The sequence below is a fragment of the Amblyomma americanum genome, chromosome 1 (assembly GCF_052857255.1).
Source record: "Amblyomma americanum isolate KBUSLIRL-KWMA chromosome 1, ASM5285725v1, whole genome shotgun sequence".
NCBI lineage: Eukaryota > Metazoa > Arthropoda > Arachnida > Ixodida > Ixodidae > Amblyomma > Amblyomma americanum.
Window position 1 is genome coordinate 395,369,074 of NC_135497.1, and position 8,567 is coordinate 395,377,640.

Here is an 8,567-nt window from a genome sequence, read left to right on the forward strand (position 1 = left end):
CGAATCATGGGAGGGAACTAGCTAGAAGGATAAGAATTGGGTGGAGCGCTTACACTGTAAAAAAAATGCTCCGCAGTACAGAGAAACCCGCTGGTAATGCGTTGCCGGAGGGTTTTCCGCAACATGAGGTACGGACTAAATGTCAGAAACAGAGACTCCGTATGACGACTATCACATTCTTGGTAACGGAAAGTTACGCCATGCTATACACGAGACCGAAATCGTTTTTTCACAACGAATGCTTATGTTTTGTTCTTATTGAAGTTTCCACAATGTGTATGCATACGTCCTCCGTTCACTCGGAAGTCATTTCATCTAGAGCGGAAATTATCTGTATTGTAATTATGTACTTTCTGTAGTACATGAACATGCGTCTTCGTATAGCTTCTGCCCACAATGTTCACTGCAGATATAGCCGTCCTGGTGCTGAAAAAATAAGTATTATGTACAAGGCTTTCCTTTACGCATATTATGTAGTGCATACGTACAAAGAATGCAGCTTAGAATGAAAGAGTGGTAAGTGTTTGGGTGAGTACAAGTACATACGTTTTATTTTCATGGCAAACTACACACATTGTACATCTGCACATTGCTGTCGGATTCATCTGAAAAGCATAAAAAAAATCCTCATTTAGTGGTCGCACAACACCAAATATAGATTTCACAAATACATTTCAACCATCCGCTATTGAACAATCGGCTTTCGTAGAAGCTTTCAAAAGCCATTCACCGAGAACCAACCCGTTATAATTTATTGCCCAAAATTCATTTCTCATAACAGTAAACAGTAAAAACCACAGGTCCAGAAAGAAGCAGACAAAATGCGCTTTCCCGGGCGGCACTGTGCGCATGAAAGTCTTTACAGTTGCTTATCATTTTGTGCAAATAGAAAGTAGCTCAGGATGGGGGCCAGATGCAATTCAATGCAGGTGCCTTTCTGTACATAGTACTAAATGCACAACTTAGCGAGCAAGGAACATTGGTAACATCTGAAAAAGGTGGGAGACGCTTGCCGAATTTATCGTCCATCCAATTTGTTATAGGTAAGACAAGACGAAGCGAAAGTCCCGCACTCAGTTTATATCCAGTTCCCGGGCATGCCCGTTGCGGCAGATTATGACGCTTTTTATTATGACACAAACTTGGAATACGGGCCCAGGAAGCACACTTCCCCAAAACCGCATGTTTTCACTCATAGCTTCTATTATCTCAGCATGTGCAAGAAAATGTACTAATATCTGATTTCAGTGAAAATGCAGTCACACTAAGGCATTCCAATATCTCTGCAGTGTGCCTCACAAGGAACGGATGCTCAAGTTTCAAAAAAGGGCTCTTACTAAGGCATTCCAATATCTCTGCAGTGTGCCTCACAAGGAACTGATGCTCAAGTTTCAAAAAAGGGCTCTTGGCAGAAATTTAACCAAAGGCCGTTGCCATGTGAACCTTTTCAAAATGATGACCCAGAAAGACGAAGTGTCCTCATGTGTCTGATGCAAAAGAAGGATGAAGGCATGAGTCTTTCTGCTTTTTGAACAGCTGTGATAAGTTTTTTACTTGTACTGCTTGGTGCAGCTTCAGTCTTCTTCTTGACATTTTGTGAAATAATTATATATCTGCGAAAGATCTCGCTAGCAAACATTTTGGCACTAATGGAGAAGCAAAAAGACCCATGTCCTAGGCCTTTTTTGTGACACTAAAGGAAGGCTTGCCTTTTAGAGTCATTGATTACGAAGAGGTCCATGTGGCAACAAACTTTGAGAGAATTCCTTCAAGGGCTCTTTGTTCTCATGAGGTGCCCTGTAGATATATCACAACACCTCAGTGAGCTGTTACCAGCCCTGTGAGTTCACTGTCACTTGACATCAAGGGTATGTACTTTTCCTCGCCACATGCAGCAATGATGTATATTTCAAGAGAAAGCATAAAAGATTTCTAAGTGCAATTCCAGATTGCTTGCGGAGGAAAGCACAAGAGTGGCCATGCTCAGCTGTTACCGTTGCTTCTTGCTCGAGTTCTACAGTGAGTACTACGTAATGACAGGTGTCTGCATCAACTCATATTTAACACCCGTCCTGTGCGACCTCCATCTTGCACTACATGACAGGCAACTTTATAACACCCTTCATGCAAAGAGTGTCATCAGGGTCGGTGTGTTCTGTCAGTTTCCTGGTCCTGTGGTTTGTGCTGTGTTTTCTACTCTTAAATTATTTACTGCCTTCATTCTCCACTCCATGAAGCCTGAATGTGCTACACTGGGCTGCTCCACGCGTCGTGGAGCAGCCCAGTGGCCATTTTTTTTTCATACGTCGGTGGCACTCAGCTCGAAAGCCATGCTTACTATATTCAGCAGACAAGGGTACATGTGAGACACATCATTAATAACTAATTCTCACAGTGTTATCTGGTGCAAGAATATCTAAATACTACTCAATTTTTGCTTAAGTTTTCAGATACACTCTTAGATTAAAAACATAATTTGGCTACATTAGCAGAAGCACAGCACCAAGGTACTCACCAGTTACCTGAAGCACTGTACGCAAGTTGTCGTGCCATCATGAATACAGCACACTGTCCACGTCTTCATAATGCCATGTCACTCCAGCACTTCGGTAGCAAAATTTTCCTTTAAAAAAAAGTAGTTTTGTTTATGTTAGACTGGTCATATTTAATTTTACTATATACTATGTACTTCTCATTGTACTGCCCCAGACTAAAAAATACCAATGATCACGCTTTGAATTATGTCATATGTGATCACCGAGTTATGTGATCACCATTATGTTCTTAGAAATTCTGATTGAAATAAATCTGACAAAATATTATTTCAGAAAATGTGGCACAAGGAAGAAAGACGCTAGCTAGATAACCTGGACGAATGTTTTCAGTTGCATGCAGCCACCGGCACCATTGCACACAAAATGTACAATTAAGTGGGTTTTGCCTTTCTGAATAAAATTTAATGCTGCAAACACTTAAGTAAAAAAATTTCAACCTTCCATTCCGCATAAAGGAAAGAAAATTCCACTCGTTTTTTTCACAAGCCTCTGCAAGTACACAATTCAGTGAATCTACTCTACAAGTACTTGAATCTATCAGCACGAGACAGGGACGAGAAAAGAAACAAAACAGGCACTGACTCGCAACTGAAGTTTATTGAAGTGAACAGAGAGTATACAGAAAAGCCACACGCCACAAACTACACAATTACACATAAGCTACATCACAACAAAAGTAGAAGATTGCCCTTAACATTCCTCTCATCTAGACAGTCCAACCTGCTGCATGTTAACGCTATGGGCAGCACACTCACACATTCGTCACCGAGTCATAAGATGTGTCTAGCCTCGGTAATTTTCTGGTTAATCTGCTGTGAACGTAGTGACAAAATGCGTGTTGCCGAAAGGAATGGCCAGCAGCCTTCACATCCCTCGTAATATGAAGATAAGTTACAACCCCTACCAATAACCAAATACCTCTCATGCTCCTGTAGTCTTACATTGATACACATTCCAGTTTCACCAACATAAACCCAACCACATGATAATGGTATGCAATGCATGCAATGGTTGCAAGGCACATATATGTTGCCACGCTTCACTCGACACATGTGCTTTTTCCTAACGAAATTCACAAAATTATTAACAATTTTACAGATTGTAGACAACTTATCAGGGGCCGAACACACCATTTTTACGTCATACCTTCTGGCCACAGTTTTCAAATTTTGCAACAATCTATGTATGTACAGTAACACAGTCAGTCTTTTGGCATCTCACTGGCTGGCCCCAGCCTGATCATGCCAGTCCCTGCGAAGGGGTTTCAGCTTTTAACATGCTAAAGGGAAGAATGGCACAGCATCAAGAAACGAGGAAAGCAGGACAGCACAGCCACGCACAAGTGCCAACCCTGGAGCAGATACAAAATCCAAGAGCGCGTGCTTGACCTTCAGCGTTGACAGTCAAGGAAACGAGGAAACACGGATTTGAACGCTAAAGATTGAACGAGCCCGATCCTTGGCTGCCAACGCTGAAAGTCAAGTACACGCTCTTAGATTCTGCATCCGCTCCAAGGATGGCACTTGTGCGTGGGTGTGCTCTCCTGTTGTCCTCGTTACTTGATGCTGCGCCATTCTTATCTTTAGCATGTCAGACCAACTTGCCCAATCTTATATGCTCAGCTTTAACAATTTATCGCACGCTTCTGCAATAGCATGGTTGGGAAATCATGCTTTCATTAGCCTTAAAATCTTCTCTTGGAAACCAGTTGTCACGCTGTAAAAGCATGGCTTCACCAATACCGAGCCTAGACTTGACGACGCAATGCTATCTTTCACTAGCTTAGAATCGTTCGACCAACAGTCAAGTAGCTGCTTAACACTCCTGGGTGAATATCGCTAGCACACATGGCGTGTGCAGAACATCAAGGTAAGGTTCAGAAACCGCAGCTCTTTTTGTTGGGACATTTTCTCCAAGGTAAACTTAAGACAAAGGCCTTGCTCCTTAAACAAGTTCACAATATGTACAGGTCCCACACTATCACAACCTTTGTAAAAGACCAGAAAATCATAGACGTAGCGAAAGATTTCCCCCAGCCTATGCAATTTCTTGGCAATCATTCCTTCCACCCTGCTTAAGAGAATATTGCTTAGCACAGGGGCAACCTTCGAATCGATACATTTAGCAGACTTTTGAACATATGCCGCACTGCCATACTCCATGCTCTTCACTTCAAATAAAAGGAGGCAAGTGCCAAAAAAGACATGTTACACACCCGTTCCTAAACACGAGCTCATCGTTGTGCTCCGATATACACATTCATAAGCTTTTCACAAGATCTTCATACGGGATAGAATAAAATAGTTCTACATCGACACTAATCACAAGACAATCCGCTGGATTGTCATTCTTAAGATACTCAACCACACTGCGAATTGAGTACAAGAAATGGATCTTCAAGATGCGAAGTAGTCAGATGCTTTTGCAAATAACCAGAGATAATTTTGCATGAATCATTTTCTGAAATTTATCTGAAGAGCATGTTATTGAATAGCATTTATTTGAAGAGCATGTTTGTAGAGTAGCGCAGTGCGGTATGTGTTCTAATGTCTCGAATATGTAGTGGTTTAAATGTTGACCTTGTGCTAAGCAATATTTTCTTGAGTAGGGTGGATAGAATAATTGTCCAGAATGTGCATGGGCTGGGGAAAAATCTTTTGCTATGTCGATGATTTTCTGGTCTTTTATAAAGGTTGTGATAGTTCGGGACCTGTACATCTTCTCAAGTTGTTTAAGGAGCAAGGCCTTTATCTCAGGTTTACCTTGGAGAAAATGTCCCAAGAAAAAGAGCTGTGGTTTCTGGACCTTACCTTGATGTTCAGCACACTTCATGTGTGCTGGCGAGTGTTAAGCTGCTACCTGGCTACATGTCGACCATCCCAAGCTAGTGAAAGATAGCATTGCACTTTCTAGCGCGGGCTCAGAATTGATGAAATTATGCTTTCACAGCATGACGACTAGTTTCCAAGAGCATATTTTAAGGTTAACGAACGCAGGATTTCTAAACCTTGTTACTGCAAGAGCATATGATAAATTGTTAAAGAAGCTGAGACAGTTTTGCGGTGACCGGCCCAATCAGGCTGGAGCCAGCCAGCGAGATGCCAAAAGACCAGTTGTGTTACCGTATGTACATAAATTGTCGCACAATTTGAAAAATGTGGCCAGAAGGTATGATGTAAAAGTGGCTTTCTCGGTGCCTAATATGTTGTCTAAAGCATGTAAAATTTTAAGAATAATTCTGTGAATGTGGCTCGAGAACAGTACACGTGTAGAGTGAAATGTATATGTACCTTGTAAAATGAATGTGGTATCAAATATTATTATCTTGTAGTCTAATTTACGTAGGTGCAACTGGAAGGTGTATGAATGTAAGACTACAGGAACACAAGAGGGTAGGGGCTTGGCTAGGTGGTTGGGGTAACTCTGCTGTACACTGCACGGGATGTGAAGTCTGCTACCCTTTCCTTTTGGCAACACGCATTTTGGCAGTAAATTCAGAGAGATTAAATGGGAGATTATCGAGGCTAGACACATATTATGACTCCGTGAAGAATGTGTGTTTTGTCTATCGTGTTAACACACTATGAGTTGGACTACCTCGATCAGGGAAATGTTGAGGGCGATTTTTGACTCATGTTGTCCTGTATGCTTATCTGTGACTACATGGTTTATGGTATTGCTTGGCTTTTTATATATTCCCTGTTCACGCCAATAAACTTTAGTCGCGAGTCAGCACCTGTCTTGTCTCCTTTCTCATCCCGTCTTTCGCGCTGGTGGATTCACCGCAATGGCTCACCTCTGCAGAAATCCAAGGCATGACATTTTCCTCTTCACACTCGTTGTTCAGCGCATAATACGGCAAAGCCTTTTCAATTCCAAGGAAAGTTCATGGCTCCATTGAACACTGCCTCCTGCTTACAAGACACAGAGCAGCAATCATTGTAGATTCTACCTGTGCCACAAAGAGCAAAGTTTTAGTTTGAGTGGACTAAACTAGGAAAGCAGCACAATATATCTATAGCCAAATAACTGAACTGAAAGAAATAGAGGGTAGTGTAATAGTGAACACACTGATATATTGCAAGTGAGATATATGCATAATATATTGCAATATCCAATACTGCTACCATTGCCTTAGCCAACTACTTCATAAATAACAATAAATGCAGTATCACAAAAATACTGATAACGTACTATTAGTGTTAATAGTAGCAGTGCAGGTTCCATGAACAAAAAAGGGCCCAGTGCTGACTGTCGTTCCCACAGCAGCCTTGTGACCAATGGCCGGTGTAAAGGAAAGAGGAGGAATGACTGAAAAGAGAAAGAGCCAGGGGGAAGGAAAATAGGTATAGAAGGGCTTAGGATATCATAGGCAAATAAGGTTGTTTAGACAGTGAGCACAAAATAAACATTACCACACAAGTAAAGACATACAAGACCAAACATATATATCATTGTGCAGAGTGGCAAACTTGATGCCATTTAGCCCAAAATATGTTTTCAATAAAGTGATTATAATTATTAATAGAACAACTGACCGAGTGAAACCATAACAGGGATGAACAAGGAAGTTGTTAATATTCTGGCAGAAATTAAAAGGAGAAAATGGATCTGGCCAGGGCATACAATGCAGAGAATGAATCATCAATGGTATCTTAGGGCAACAGAATGAATTTGATAGATTTTAATGGCACAAGGGCATCTGTGGCCAAAGAGTGCCTTAGCACAAGTTAATTTCGTCTACTCAAGGTGAAATCAGAGACCCATTTCCCAAGCATTTCATTCCAGATAAGCTGAGCACCACGCCAGGAAACAGCTTGTGCATTGTATCGCAACAAAATGAATTTCACCCTAAGGAAAATATAGCAGGAGATAGCTGATTATAAGCTCACTAGATAAGATTAGGTGATTTCTGATAGTGTGGCATGTAGCTGGTGCAAGACACAGATAATTAAACTGGAAAAGGCCATTGTCCTGAGGTGAATGTAAACTAAGCAATGAGGTTAATGAAATTCGCTACACTAGAGCTGTTAAGAATCAGCTTAAGTTCCATGCTTCAAGATGATGCAAGTTTGCTCAGTGAAAAAAAATCATAAGTTCACCCAAGAATTGGTATCTTGGCGGTATCAGGCTGCAGGTGCAGATGAATTAATCCTGCCTCAGAGAAGAGCTACATAGAGCACAAAACATTTTAGGACAATCCTACACTGACAGCTGTTAATAACTATTTTAAAACTGTTTTTCATTGCACAAACAATAATACCGAGTTTGTGTTGGTCATGTGATTATGTTACTGAGGCTCTCCTAAAAATTCTAGCCAGAGCTAAAATACAAGCTGTCTCAAATAAGTTTTTATATCAACAATGAGAACATAAACACATACAGATTATTCAAGTAGAAGTTTTATTCTTCATGACGTGCCCTACAAATTTTAAATTATACTGAAAAGTAATAGAGTGGAGTGCTTGTGCCAAAAATACTAAACCTCAACAACAAAGAGAACACAAGATAAAGGCAACAACATATTGCCCAAAATTTAAATGTTTGACAGAACAAATATGAAAAGAAAACCTCTCCACAACTGGAACAAAACAGCGTGATACCGAGCACACATTTCAAAATTGTTTCATCCAAATCCCCAGTCTGGTGCTCCAGCACTCTTCAGGCAGCATGTCATGAAATGTACCATAGTTCTGGTAGCTGTAAAGAGTATACAGCTGATCCGGCATTTTAATATGTGAACAGTAACCCTCAATGACCACCAGGCTGAATACTTTCAAGAGGCTGTTCTAGTAACAAGACCAGTGAAACACTTAGCAAGTTATGCTGGCGCAATAATGCAAACCGTTAATCTGAGAGTTCGCTACCACGCAACTCAGTAGTAACTCCTAAAGTGTTGCAATCGAATGAAAAAAGGACTGCCTATTATATAAACAAAAGTCAAGAGGCTGCAATGCAAGGCCACGACAGAAGTGCTGCAATACAGCAATATGGATACAATGTACACTTTAA